This window comes from Pogoniulus pusillus, chromosome 19 (genome assembly GCF_015220805.1).
Source record: "Pogoniulus pusillus isolate bPogPus1 chromosome 19, bPogPus1.pri, whole genome shotgun sequence".
NCBI classification, from domain to species: domain Eukaryota; kingdom Metazoa; phylum Chordata; class Aves; order Piciformes; family Lybiidae; genus Pogoniulus; species Pogoniulus pusillus.
Window position 1 is genome coordinate 21,556,105 of NC_087282.1, and position 15,198 is coordinate 21,571,302.

Below are 15,198 nucleotides of genomic sequence, written 5' to 3' on the forward strand. Positions count from 1 at the left end.
CCCTCTCACTCTATCTAAAGCCATACTGTCGTTATTTTTTTTTGCTTATCAGGAAAGCAGATTCTCCCTTTCAGCCAAAGTTCAGATCCCCTATCTCCAGTTGTCACTCAAGCAGTTGCACTCTAAAACTCACGACTCTTGTCATTCAAGCTATCTAAGGGGCAGAACATCCTCGGTGCTGCTCTCTTGACCCTTATAAAGCCAGCAGCAGTGTTTCTCAGCACAACAGATTAACCTGCTACTCATGCTCCTTTCTGCCTCTGGCTGCGTCTGACTTCTCGTCTCCACTATGAAATAAATAAATCTGTAGTCACTGCCAAACCATGTCACTCAGCTGCTAGATCTTACCTTGGCTTCCCCCAGAAAGCAATGTGGTTTGGATCTGCGTTCATTCTTACCTGAATTACAGAAGGCAAAGGGGGCCAGCTTGGATATCCCACTTCATCCCCAATTAGGCATTCATTGCAAATAAGCTTGGCTTCCGAATCAACAACCTTGGCACTCCTGGGGAATGAAATGAAGTTATCACAGTCACTGTGCAGTGCCAGTCACCCAGCCTGTGAAGTACATAGTAAATTAGGATGCTCTTCTCAAGTTATCAGCAATGTTATAATGAAAATGTCTATAAAACTATATTCTGAGTTAAATCTGCCTGAAGTATCAGAGAAGTGGTGGTTTAAAAAAAAAAAAGCTAATTAAGCAACTATCAGAGGCATCTTTCACTGCCTCCCACGTTAGTACTTCATTAGGAAACAGGAACTGCTCTTAGACTGGAATGAAAACAGCTCACATATGTTCAGGAGAGCATAAATGACAATATAAAGTGCAGGACAACACAAAACACAAGTTGAAATGTTTGTTTTCAAGATATAAATACCAAGAAGGAAAATCCTATTCTTTTCTTCAATGAAACAAACCATAGCATTAAACATAGAGGGTCTTTTCTTCCTGTGATGATAAGGATTAAGGCACATGTAAGAGTTCTGCTTCCTTTTGATTTTTATACACACAGAAGCTGGCAGGATGGCCATACTCATGCCTGACATCTTACATTTTCTCTTGTAATAGACCTTTGACAAATAGCAGCTAAAGTAGCCATGTTTCCACAAAGATGACTTGGGTATCATGTCATCTTTGAGATGTGAGAGCTTCCCATAGAAATGAAACTTGAGTAGAGACACGTTTGGGCAGTACCAGCCCAGGAGACCTACCCCTTAAAACTGTTCTCCTTCACACTTGTCAGACTGGAGAGGCTTGTGTGCCATTTGCTCACGATCCACAAAACATGGGTAATTTTTCAAGGCAAGGTGACTGCTTTGAGTTTAGAGGTTAAGGTAGCTGAGTAGAACAGACTACCTTGACCTCTGGTAGATGGAGAGCTTTAACCTCATATCGAATTCTGTGCTTTGCTATGCAAGGAATAGGAGAAGGACTTTCAGCCCTTTATGTGAAGCCCTAAGCACATTCAAACCAAAACTGGCTTCCATGGCTTTATGGAGATACACAGATCAACCCCAGCCTGCATGAAAATATTTCCTGATCAAATTCTTGATCAAAACTGAAAGCACATGTTTTGCTTACATTTAAAATTACCCCCTACTGAATACTTCCTTTTGTTAACTCTTCACAATGAAAGAAAAATCATTAATCATTACTACAGCAACCATTACCTCTTCTTATTCCATTTGTCTCTTAATGTCTCAATTGATCACCATCATTACCAAACACATTGAGAGAATGTTTAGCCTGGAGAAGAGGAGGCTCAGGGGTGATCTTATTACTGTCTACAACTACCTGAAGGGGCATTGTAGCCAAGTGGGGGGTGGCCTCTTCTCCCAGGCAACCAGCAATAGAACAAGGGGACACAGTCTCAAGTTGTGCCAGGGTAGGTATAGGCTGGATGTTAGGAAGAAGTTCTTCCCAGAGAGAGTGATTTCCCATTGGAATGGGCTGCCCAGGGAGGTGGTGGAGGCACCGTCCCTGGGGGTGTTCAAGAAAAGCCTGGATGAGGCACTTAGTGCCATGGTCTAGTTGATTGGATAGGGCAGGGTGATAGGTTGGACTGGATGATCTTGGAGGTCTCTTCCAACCTGGTTGATTCTATGATAATTTGTCAGTGCAAATGCTGTTGGTTCCACCCATTCAGGCTGGCTGCACATTTGGCAGAAATGCCTCAGCAGACCATGCAGAGATGGTGGTGAGGTTACCTGGTGGTGGTGTGGTTACCTGCTCCTTAAAGCATTGGAAAGTTCATATGTAAGTGTGTACTTTCCATTACTTAATACACTAGGCTGTACTTCTGTTGGTTTTCGTCCAAATTGCAGCTGGGATTCACGTATTGAGAATATTTATATCCTTCTTTTGTTGTGCTACATATGCAAAAATCAGGCTTATGTCTGCATGTTCATACATGGATAAACAGGACTAAAGTTCTTTCCAAACACTAGTAGGGGAGACTTTTTACATACAGATCACAGACATTAATGGAAAATCCTACAATTCAGCCTTTCCTATTGACAATAATATTAATTGGCATTATTGCATACTTTTTATATGAAGAGAATGTGAAATATGAAATCAGCATGTTCCAGATGGCTTTCCTGTGCCTACAATATTAAGGGAATTTGAGAACATGATTTAATAAACTGTTTTCTGAATTTATAATGTCTGCTCCCTATAGCATTACATGACAGAGAAACAAGTTCTCAAAACTTGATTGTCATAAATCACTGCAAAGACAAAAGTAACAAAGATCAAATCACTTCCCAGTCAACACTCTACATTGCTTGAGGAACTGAAACCAGCAGGAACACTGCAAGGACAAAGTGGGTAGTAGCCTCATCATTTCAAATCTAGCTCTCTTACAGGCAGGGAGACAGATATCACCTTTCCCCTGATCTTTCCAAAACCAAATTACTACTGTCTAGAGCTGAAGTTGCTAGAAAAGGGAAGATGACTGACTAAATGACATATAGGAGCCGAATTGTTTGCTGACGCCAGGTGGTGCAGCTCAGTTGAAGAAAGCTCTGAATTTCTGCTCGAATATTTCATTAGAACATAAACTAAACAAACTTCCAATATAGCAAAAGCTCTGACTTGACAGTTCAGAGAGAAAAAGATAAAAGCAGTGCCTGTGCTCACGTCCTTACTGGGCAAACCTTCTCCAGGCCTGCTCTTAGATCAAGCAGCTTTCAGTGCCACCTCTGGAGACAACAGCTTTGTGAGAAATCACAGGATCTCTATAAAAAGTCTTTCCACTCTACCCTCAGGGGCCTGGCAGCATATCTACTCCTGACTCTTTTCAACAGCATCTTAGTTTGTACTTCTGCTACACAGTCCATGCCGAGGGAAACAATCCCACACAAGCTGTGCTTATGCACCAGAATATTTCTGATGTGAGATGCACGTGTGAGGAAGACATCATCTCAAAAATACAGCCTGAACAGGAGGGCTGGATAAGCCCAGGTGAGGCACACAGACAATCCTTCTGCCGTCCTCTGCCTTAAAACCCAACCAACCAACTGAACAGACACAAAAACCTCTAGCACTAGAAACCAGCAGAATGGATGGTGTCTGCCAGATCTACTTATGTCAATACTAATGGCCATTCAAGAGTCTTATGTTCTGCCTGGGCCCTTCTCTTGCCAGCACAGTAAGTTTAATTGGCACACCATTGCATGCCAGGGGCCGTGCTGCTAATCCACAAGAATGCTGCAAAGACAACAGAGTTAAGTTTTAACACTGCAAGCAGCAGCTTTTATGCATTAGATGATTTACAGCCAATGCTGCCTGAGTGAAGGCTCATTTCTCACAGACCTGCGGCAGTCCTGCAGCAGCGAGCAAGCCATCCCACTGGATACACTCACATATGATCAAAGCAGTGTGTGACTTAGTATAGACGTGCACAGGGACTTATATACCAGACACATCTTTAACACTGGGCAACAACATTACACAGTCATCTCTTATCACTGTTGTGAAATTCATCTGTACAGACAGAGGGCCCTGTGGTAGTGGGAAACATGCCACACAGATGCTACTCTATGATGTTTCAGCCCTTTTGCCGTTCTTTAATGTGCCTTTGTTCCTCCACATGCTGCAGGAGAGAAATGAACAGCTGGTGACTGTCTCCAAGTTTATATCTGGCTTTTATTTAAAAATTCTACAATGCTTCCAATCTTCTCAACAGACTGCAAGGCAGAATGAAAAGCCTTACTTACAATACACATTCTTCCTTTCCTTCTGGACCTGCCATTCTGACGGCAGGTTCCCTGATTCCCTTTCTCCAACTTTATTCCCCAGTGTCCTTGTTTTCTTGCTAGATGCATTTAGAAAGCATCCAAGTGGACCACTAACAGATGGCTTGCTGTGACTTCAGGCACCTGTTGAGCCAGGTGTTGCCATATTGAAGCTATTACAGCTAATTCAATCTATGCTATGACGCTCTTTAGGATGCTAACTCTGATTCAAAGTACAGCAGCATGAAGTTTCTTAAAGCCATATGCTATCACTGTTACAGAGACAAGGACAACTATTTGGATTGGTGTAAAATGGCATACCCCCAAAGGAAATCAAATTATTTGGATTAGTATGACCTATAGTCTGCAAATACATCTTTTACACTGCCACTTATTCTTGATGAATGGAAATTTATTAACTTGTGGAAGTCCTTGCTCTTACCTCTTCAAGTTTCATTTGACTGCAAGAAAGAGTCCACAGCTAATACACAACTCTTTATGAGCAGTTTCTAATAGTGGACAGTTTGGAAGGTACATTGCACAGGCAGCAGGTAGATCACTGTCTCTTCTGAGTGACCCAAGAAATATCATCTTTTTTCAGCATGCCTTGTATGATAAAGCAAACATCCCAGTGAGGAGAAAGCTGTGGCTTTTCCCAATGTGTGGATAGTAACTAGGCCTACGCATACAAGGTCATTAGTAGCCTTCAATAAACAAATTCCAGTATTTAGCAGTTTAACTGGGAGAAGAGAGGATGGGGAAGAGTTCCTGCTGCCTTTTCCTCCAGTGATGCACCATCCAGTACTTTACCATGGAAAAATCCTGGAATTTACAAGTCCCAAGATTCTGCAAGGTGTTAAGAAGCCAAACAAGTTTATCCATATTGGACTTAGACCCTAGTGAATACAGGTGGTGCTCCACAATCAAATGTGACTGAGAATAAAACAGGAGATTGTTTATCATTTTCCTTGCCCCTCAGACACAGACAAGTTTGCCATCCAAACTGAAGTATCTGCCACATAGTATTGACAGTTGCAAGAGATTTACATGAGAAGACATTTCAGGAACCCAATGATGTGTTGCACTGTATATTAGTTTTCAGTTCCCTGAACATCACACTCAGCATTTAGATTCCTAACACCATTTGAGAAAGGATTTGGAAGTCAGGAGAGATGCCCAGGGCCAGCAGCATCCATAGCAGGTGGTTTTAGCTAGCAACCAGTGCTTCTAACTGTACCATATTTGCAATACAGCATTCAACGGTTCTGTGTCAAGACATTAAACCAGTTCATTACTAGGCAAGGGAGAGACACGGATCTAGCTGAGAAAACAAGTTATTTCTGTGGGTACTTAGCAGGCCCTGACCTTGATGTTACTAAATAGGGAACATTTTGGCTATTATGCCATGCTGTGGAAGGCCAGAAGTGCAAAAGAAAAATAACCCTCTAAAACATGGTGAAAATAAAACTTTATGAGAATTGCTCAGGCAAGACATCCTTATTCCAGAGAGTGAGTGAGGTTCACATCTGCTTGTTTTGCTTTTGCCGTAGGATATTTGTTCATCAGTTTTGCCTCCCTTCCAGAATACGCAGAACATGATGGAGCAGCTTTTCCCAAGCAAGGAGCCCTTCAGTCATCTCTGACATGGCAGCTGTTGACTGTTCAAGGGGCTGTTACTGCCAGAAAGTGGGACTGGCAGGAGCAGGGTCCATATCACCTTTCCATCACTTTTACTTTATGGTGACACAAACTGAAAACCTGTGTTCTCCCCCACACCTCTATCTTTACCTCTCAGTCTGTTCCTGCTTGTTTTCAGCTGAACCTTCTGCTTAACTGAAGCTTTAGCCCTAGCACATTTTCCTCTTCTCATGCTTTTCAGGGAGGGAATGCACTGAATCTACATCATCCAACAGCTTCCCTCACCCATGTCCTGTTCATCCTGTTTATGGGAATCCTGATTAGCCCTTTTAGGCCAGCCTTTAGCCCATTTAACAGCATCGAAATCACATCAAGCAAGCAAAGTCTGCACTGAAAATTGAGCTCTTTAAAAATATTAATTTGGTTAGAGAAAGGCAATTTCACAGCAAAAAATACTCCCAATTGTTAATTTTTGCTGTAGCTGTGTTATGTTAGCTCATTGAAATTTAATTGCTGAAGGGTAATAAGAACCTAGAAACAGACCTAGCATCTGTCTTTTTTTAATGTCTCAATTATCACCACAGTAATTTGATGGCACCATGTTAGAGGATCACCATTGACATGCTAATGAATGGCACCACATTCACTTACATTAACTCTATTTTTAAGAGGTTATAGATTGAAGACAGACATTTTATGCTTCAGATATCACTAAGGCAAGCTGTATCAGATTTACCTCCTTTTACTTTTGCAACTGAAATCTTGTATCTTGAAAATGTTCACTGAACAGTGAACTGCAAATGGGTTAAACTGTGGCCAATTACAGTTATGCACTTGCTTCTTCAGATCAAGATAAGCAACACAAATCTTTTCAACCCACTTATTACTTAATTTGTCGGTCAGCACTTACTGTTGAAGTGCTCTTCAGTTTGTTTTGGGGTTTTTTCCACAAACATATATGTCCCTTACCTTTTACATCTTACTAAAAATGCTTTACACTATTCTAATTCTGCAGAACCAATTTTACCTATCAATATTTTCCTTTCATTTATTCTGCAGAAACCCTGTTGCCAACTAAAAAGTCCCAAATCTATTATATTTAAATAATCACTGCAATTTCCATAATAAGAGTTGCAGTGATATACACTCAGCTATTTAACTACAAGCATTTCAACGCACTGTATATCACAGTATCACCAAGGTTGGAAGAGACCTCATAGATCATCAAGTCCAACCCTTTACCACAGAGCTCAAGGCCAGACCATGGCACCAAGTGCCACGTCCAATCTTGCCTTGAACAGCTCCAGGGACGACGACTCCACCACCTCCCCGGGCAGCCCATTCCAGTGTCCAATGACTCTCTCAGTGAAGAACTTTCTCCTCACCTCCAGCCTAAATCTCCCCTGGCATAGCTTGAGGCTGTGTCCTCTTGTTCTGGTGCTGGCCACCTGAGAGAAGAGAGCAACCTCCTCCTGGCCACAATCACCCCTCAGGTAGTTGTAGAAAGCAATAAGGTCACCCCTGAGCCTCCTCTTCTCCAGGCTAACCAATCCCAGCTCCCTCAGCCTCTCCTCGTAGGGCTGTGCTCAAGGCCTCTGCCCAGCCTCATTGCCCTTCTCTGGACACGCTCAAGCATCTCAATGTCCCTCCTAAACTGGGGGGCCCAGAGTTGAACACAGTACTCAAGGTGTGGTCTAACCAGTGCAGAGTACAGGGGCAGAATGACCTCCCTGCTCCTGCTGGCCACACCATTCCTGATGCAGGCCAGGATGCCACTGGCTCTCTTGGCCACCTGGGCACACTGCTGGCTCATGTTCAGGCAGGTATCAATCAGCACCCCCAGATCCCTTTCTGTTTGGCTGTCTATCGACAAGTAATAAGGGATTGGCTTCCCAAACACAATGCAACTGCCTTCCCAGATCAGCTAAGTGCTAGTGTTAGCATCAGAATTGGTTTTGTATGGAAAGCTGCCTCCTAAAAAAATATGAAAGGACTTCTCACTTCAGCAAAATTAGAACAGGGCTGGGAAATAATCTCATAGTATTTAATATTAACACATATTTAAAGACATGTAACAAATCATTTAATTTCATTGTAATGCACATTTTTTTGCACTTTCACTTCATGGTTTAGCTCTGCCATGAATTATAGAGGCGATGCTGAAAACTATTTACGTGTAAGAACCGCCTGTGACGTTTCAGAGAGTCTCCCAGCTCTCCTGGCCTTTCAGTCCCACTCAGAAGAGTATGCTTGAAGCTGCATAATAAAAAATTAAGTTTTCTAAGTGTCTTGTTGGCAACACAATTATTACAGAGAGAGTGCTTCTTTACAACACATCTCGCCAATAAACTCTCCTGTGTTTAACCTGCATAAGCAGAGGATGCAACAGCACTTTAGAGTCCCCGGTGCTTCAGCCAGTGGTCACTGCACCCCCTGGTGTCCACATCTCCCACAGCAGCGTCTAAGAACCTACAAAACATGACATCCCTGCAGCTTTCTCTGATGCCCTTGCTCCTGGATTTAAACAAATCACGAAAGCCTCTAAATCCGCACAGAGTTTTCAGGTTTACTCCCATGTGATATTTACTTTGTTCGTGTTGGGATTGTTACTTCCACCTCTGGGAGAGAAAGAGAGAATCCAAACGCAGGCTTTTCTGCAGGGGCAAGTCTAAGGGGGGACAAGCAGCCAAATGATGCTCTTAATTTCTCTGTCTCTCATAATTTCTCATAGAAAAACATGACAGTGTGTCTCTGATCTTCTCCTGCCTGAGGTATTTCTCTGTCCAACTGCCAGGCTGTCCCTTTGTGACTAGGCTGCAGTCTTAGGAGAGCTGCCACTAATTAGCTTTGTAATAGCAGTGAAGCAAGCAATGAAGCAGGAGGAGAAAAGTGGCCATTCCATTAACTCTTTCTAATCTACAGCGTCAGGATGTTATTAAATCTCTCACTCTGACAATTATCAATTATCATAGAGATTAAATTCCATTCAGGATGACTGTGACATCTGTTTCAGTTGAAAATCCTATAGGTGCTTCATTTATCTTCTCATTTACAGAGGAGCCTATATTGCATCTGAACCACCTGATCCACTCTGTCCACTGTCTGATCCACTGTCACTCTGATGCACCTGATCCAAGAAGAACTTCACAAGGAAATTGTGACTGACACTTCCTCTCCTTCTCTCCTTTTTAATACTGCTTTTTGTTATTCAAAGGATATCACTTGCAGAGTAACTTATAACTGAAAAAAAAAGTAAGAGAAGGCTGCCTACATGAACTCAGAGCACAGTCTAGTGAATATTTTTTCCTTAGTACCCTTTTCAATGCTTGAAAGTGAACCTGTAATGGCTATAACCTTAGTTTATATTTCTTCTTGTTTCTCTTTATTAACCCACTGCAACTGTTTGGAGCTTGATATCAATCATTAGATGGATTGCAACCACTCTCACACAGTTTAAACCTGAAGGGTAATAGACAATGCTTAAAAGAAAGCCAATCATTTTGGGAAGAGTCCATCTACCTGCAAGGCATCTGTGGCTGGATACTTTGAGAGGTAAGACAGAGAATAGAAATGAATTAAACCATGATCCAAGTAATGTTGATCTAAGAAACTACGGATTATACTGATGATTGCAAATTCTTTAGTAAGAGATTTTCCCATCATGATTTGCAGGATTAGATTTCAATTGGTGCTAACAAAAAAAATATTACATTTCCCTTTACAGTTAAAGGTTAGAAGTCCTCATACTGATAAATTGATGTCAATTGCCACAACTAGGTAAGGAAATATTCACCTCTAGCCAACTAACTGGAGTTTTGTATAAGTCAAGAGGAAATTAAAATCAACCAGAACACTTCTAATTTGGATCAATAACCTCATGAGCTGGAAGAAGTAAATCACTGTTGGATAGATGAACAGTTCTTAGTTAAATGGAGTTTGGGACCTTGTCTTGTTCCAGGCACATGTGTTATACACATCTCTAGTTATGCAGATAGTTACAAGCAAAATTTTGGCCAAAATTTAGGGAACTATTTTTCCAGGGAGATTTTCCTTTTAAGTTTTTGTAGTTTTTATGAAGCAACATAACAGATTGGAAATATAAGCAGAATTATGCCAGAAATTAATTCTTATTTAATAGAAAGTAATTGATAGACACAGGGCCACTATTGAGCACAGAGCACTTCAGTTAAGCACTAGAGCTGTTTATCAGAACCCAAATTCAGAGAAGAGGAAAGGGGAAGGAAAGAAGAAATTCTGAAGGAATGAATGAATTCAAGGAAGGAAGGAAGGAAGGAATTCAGAAAGAATTTGGAAGTAATTTGGTAGGAATTTGTAATTCAGAAGGAAGGAAGCTTCCAGGGTAGTCTGAAAAGCAGCTTTATTACAATAGTGCAATCTAGGTGCAAGAACTTTCAGACTGATTTGAAGAAGGCTATAATCAATCTCTACTGTTTGTCCAGTGGGCTTTGGAAGACAGAGTAAAGCCTGAAGGATGCCAATATTTATATCTGAGAATTTCAATTGTATTTGACAGTGACACTAATCACAAGAAAAAGAACAAAACAAAGCAAACCAATATACTTCAGTGGTTGCATTTTCTTTTTCCCCTCTGTTGTAACTGCTCTGTTAAATTTAATGAAATTCTCCCTAAGCTTTTCAAAGTGGTGAGCTTTGAAGAAAGAGAGGAAGCAGGAATACATAAGGAAGGATTTTCCTAAGTGTGCTAATGGGGCATATATAAAAACACTGCAGCATGGAGAAGTCGATGCGCAGCAAGAGTCATATAGAAAAGCACACATTGTTCTAATCAGATGGTGTTTTTCTTGCAGTCCATCTGGTAGAACACTATATTTAGGTCCTTTAGGGTAATTCCACCACATGGTCTTTTCTTTTGGACAGTTAATTAATTTTTTCTTAATGTGTCTATTGCAAGAGCTGCATGCTAGCCCATACTGGTAGATTTGTCAGTGTCACTGTGTCCTTGATTGAATAAAGGCCATACTTTAGTGCCAGTCATTGTACAGCACCTTGGAAGTCATCAGTTATACTATTTAACGCTGAAATTATAGGCATTTTGCTTTTATATTTGACAATTTCATGTTCCATATGAAAACCCTGTAACAGTCAGATTCCCCTGGCAGCATAATCACAATAATTAATCCTTCTTGTGAAAAGGGGACTTTTCCTTGAGAAAAAAATCCCTATAGTAATTTCTTAGAGATAAAGTATCTTCTTCTAGCCTTTCACTTAATAACAATTTTCATTCATGAACTGTTTAACCTGCATATATTTTCTGTATGATAAGGCTGACTTAAGGAAAGCATGCAACTGTTATAACATGAATTAAAGAAGGAAGAAAAAGTAAAACATGACTAGAGCATTCAGTGATCTGAATCTCTGAAACAAGAACATGTGGCTCAGACCTCCCAGTATCTGTGTTTCTTGAAAACACTACAGAAATCAGTGCAGTTAAACAAAGCTGAACTTTTGCCAGTGATGGCTCCTAGATGGCCCAGGTTTACAGGGCAGCGCTTCAGGGTAGCAAGTTTAGGTCACACCAATTGCTTGGTGTGAGTGATATGAAGAATGTCAGTTCCATTTCATTGCACCTATCTTCTCACCCACATGCAGTAATATGATGAGGTGTTGTATGAGCATCATTTGTCATTAGCAGGCCTCACTTGTGCTGTCAGATTACCTCAAAAATGGGTGCAGAATAAGGAAAGCATGCAGACTGAACCCACATAAATCAGGTACACCTCTGCCATGGCTGGGTGCAAATTCAGGTGTTTCATTTGTTTCTTGAAAACTTCTATAAAATACTAATATTACTATGGCTGATTACAGTGAACAGAAGTGCTGAACAGAAAGTGATTATACTTAGCTCATTCCACAGCATTAACTAGCAAATTCCATTCCCAGTATTCAAAATATACTTGTGTGGCTTATGCAAACTGCTCTGCAAGGCCAGTACCCCAGAGAACTCTATTTTAGGTGAAAACAGCTGATATTAAGTTTTGTGAAGAGAAGCTTGTACTGCACAAACATTTTTAATGCCCCTAATATATTAGCATTGCTTTCTCCTTAAAAATTAAATACGACTTTAAGAAGTTCTATGAGGCAGTGCAAGTTCTAGTAATTTCTACTGTAATTTATAATTACAAATTTTGTAACTTGTAAATTACATCAAAAAAAGAAAAAGGGTGATGCTTTCCCTTTATTCAATACTGGTCAGGCCACACCTCGAGTGCTGTGTCCAGTTCTGGGCTCCTCAATTCAAGAGAGATGTTGAGGTGCTGGAAGGTGTCCAGAGAAGGGTGATGAAGCTGGTGAGAGGCCTGGAACACAAACCCTATGAAGAGAGGCTGAGGGAGCTGGGGGTGAACAGCCTGGAGAAATGGAGACTCAGGGCAGACCTCATTGCTGTCTACAACTACCTGAAGAGAGACTGTAACCAGATGGGATTGGTCTCTTCTCCCAGGCAAGTAGCAACAGAACAAGGGGACAGTCTCAAGCTGTGCCAGGGGAAGTATAGGCTGGATGTTAGGAGGAAGTTGTTGCCAGAGAGAGAGATTGGCATTGGAATGGGTTGCCCAGGGAGGTGGTGGAGTCGCTGTCCCTGGACATGTTCAAGAAAAGACTGGATGAGGCACTTAGAAATCTGTGGTACGAGGAGATGAAAAAAATTACTGACAAGTCAAATTTGGAAGTCTAGAATGCAGTGGATTTTTGACATTTGCAGGAGGTTACATCATAGAATCAAGAAGGTTGGAAGAGACCTCCAAAATCATCCAGCCCAACCTATCACCCAGCCCTGTCCAGTCAACTAGACCATGGCACTAAGTGCCTCATCCAGGCTTTTCTTGAACACCTCCAGGGACCCACGGTCTAGTTGATTGGGTAGTGCTGGGTGCTAGGTTGGACTGGATGATCTAGGAAGTCTCTTCCAACCTGCTTGATTCTATGATTTCTCATCTTTATAATGGACTATTTCAGTAGAAGACAGAATACTGACAGAAGCACATCTTATAGGGACTACCTGTTGGCATATGGATAGTGAGATAGAAGAGAGGTTATTTTCAAAGCTATCCCTGATCCTGGTCCTGCCTGAAGCTGGTGCATTTTGGACCAGCTAGTATTTTTACAGAAACACAGGCACATTTCTGGGTCCATGAATTGCTGTGAGGCCTGAAACAGATAAAAAAACCCCACTGAAACCGATGAGTGATTTGCATGCCAAAAGATGGCCAGCCATTTTTCAACCACATGACATGTTAATTTGTATCTTTATTTGCACCCCATTTATATCCTAAGATCATCATAAACAACTCTCTCGTCATAGTGATGTAGTGGTTGAACACTTTTATATAGATCTGGCATGTGAGACATCTGATGGACAAAAGGCAGGCTACCTGATGTGCTTACACAGTACATCTTTCCTTTTGGAAGAGGGGAGACAGAGGAAATAAAGCATTTCCAATGTATCATGTTGAGAAAAAGAACCTTCTGAATGTAAACCAAGCACTGGTGATCCAGTACTGCCTTCCTCACTTTGCCAAGAGACAAACAATGCAAAAGAATGGATGCAGGCAATCACACATCAGCTCTGCCAGTGCTCAATTTGGTGGATCATGACCCAGCTTCAGTCTGGAAACTGCAGCCACATCGGTGTGGCTCTCTGCCCACTGAATTTAGCACGGCTCATTAATTCAGATACAGAACTGTACTGTGCAGTTGGTGGGCTACCAAATCAATGTTAACAAGCAGCACAAATACATGGCTGTCTATAACCATCTTTGTAGTCACACCTGGAACATAACAATGTAATGGAGAGTAGCAGCACTGGGTCACAACACAGTTTAGTTTAGCTCAACACCTTGCTTCCAGCAGTGGCTAAGTGAATCTGCAAGCTAAGAGGACAAGAACAAGATGAGTGTATATAACACTTCCTTCTTAAACTCTTACATATGCAAGAACATGAGCTCTTAAGGACATAAGCTCTTAAGGAAGTCGAACATCTTCCTCATGAAGAGAGCCTGAGAGAGCTGGGGCTTCTTACCTTGGAAAGGAGGAGACTAAGAGGTGACCTCAACCACGTTTATAAATATGTCAGGAATGAGTGCCAGAAGGATGGAGCCAGCCTCTTCCCGGTGACACCAAGAGACAGGACAAGGGGCAATGGTGAAAGCTGAGGCATAGGAGGTTCCATGTGAACCTAAGGAAGAATTTTTTCCCTGTGAGGGTGACAGAGCACTGGAACAGGCTGCCCAGGGAGACTGTGGAGTCTCCCTCCCTGGAGATATTCAAGAACCATCTGGATGCATTCCAAAGTGATCTGCTCTAGGTGATGCTGCTCTGGCAGGGAGGGCTGGACCAGATGATCTTTAGAGGTCCCTTCCAGCCCCTGACATTCTATGATTCTTCTTTAATGCCTACTAATCCACCCACCAGTGACATTTCAAATGACTGATTCTTATTGTTCAGGTGGAATGTGTCAGTAGATACAAACTGGTGTCACTGTGGAACACTGAACATGCTTAAGCATTAAGGGACTAAATGTACCAAAGGCAAGCACCATGGTTTTTTTTCTGATAAAGAGATGAAGCTTGAAAGAAATACAGCTAAATCATGTTTCCTGGTTGTATATTGGCTTAATAACTTTGTCTGCAGGACTTTATTTGTGAGGAGGAAAAATTCTTCATAGCATATTCTGGCATCCTAGTCTCCGTTAAGACAATATGTACTCCTTCTAAGGGGCACCATGCATCTGAGAAATTCAAGGCTCTGAGCCTTTCTCTCTAAGACTCACCTCTATTTAAATTAGATCACTGCCCCTTATAGGCAGAAAAAGAAATAAAATGTAAAAAGCCTTTAAGCTATGACCTATACATAATTAAAACCAAACCAAAACCCAACCCCCAAGACCAATAATGTTGATAAAAAGTTTTAAAAAAAATTTAAAAATCTTTGTACATGTTAGGCACCAGAATAAAAAACTCAGACCCTGGAGTTGAAAGCAAAATAATCTGTAACTCAAGTCACATAAAGCTCATGTCTTTCCCATATTCCAGATACACAACATACCCACCTCTTATGCAGTTCATTGCTTTTCTAGGCTCTTTAAAGTTGGTGTGTGCCAGCAAAAATATATTAAGGACATGATCTCTTGCCTAAACTCCCCATATACATTTGACACAGATCTTGGAATGTGTCCAAGTTTATCCCAGCAGCCAGTTCAGTGTTCTTTCCACAGTTACACTGTCTACTGTCCATTACATTTTAAACAGAAAATACTACACCAGTGCCTGCAAATTCATCAATG

At 41.4% G+C, this 15,198-nt stretch overlaps 1 long non-coding RNA gene across 1 annotated transcript in view; it reads right to left on the reverse strand.

Moving 5' to 3' along the window:
- Positions 1–416: 416 nt before the first annotated feature.
- The window catches only part of LOC135183710 (uncharacterized), a 69,829-nt gene continuing 55,047 nt past the window's right edge, over positions 417–15,198 (reverse strand). The window contains exon 4 of the long non-coding RNA XR_010305676.1: positions 417–504. This is a non-coding gene — a long non-coding RNA (uncharacterized LOC135183710). The remainder of the gene's footprint in view (positions 505–15,198) is intronic.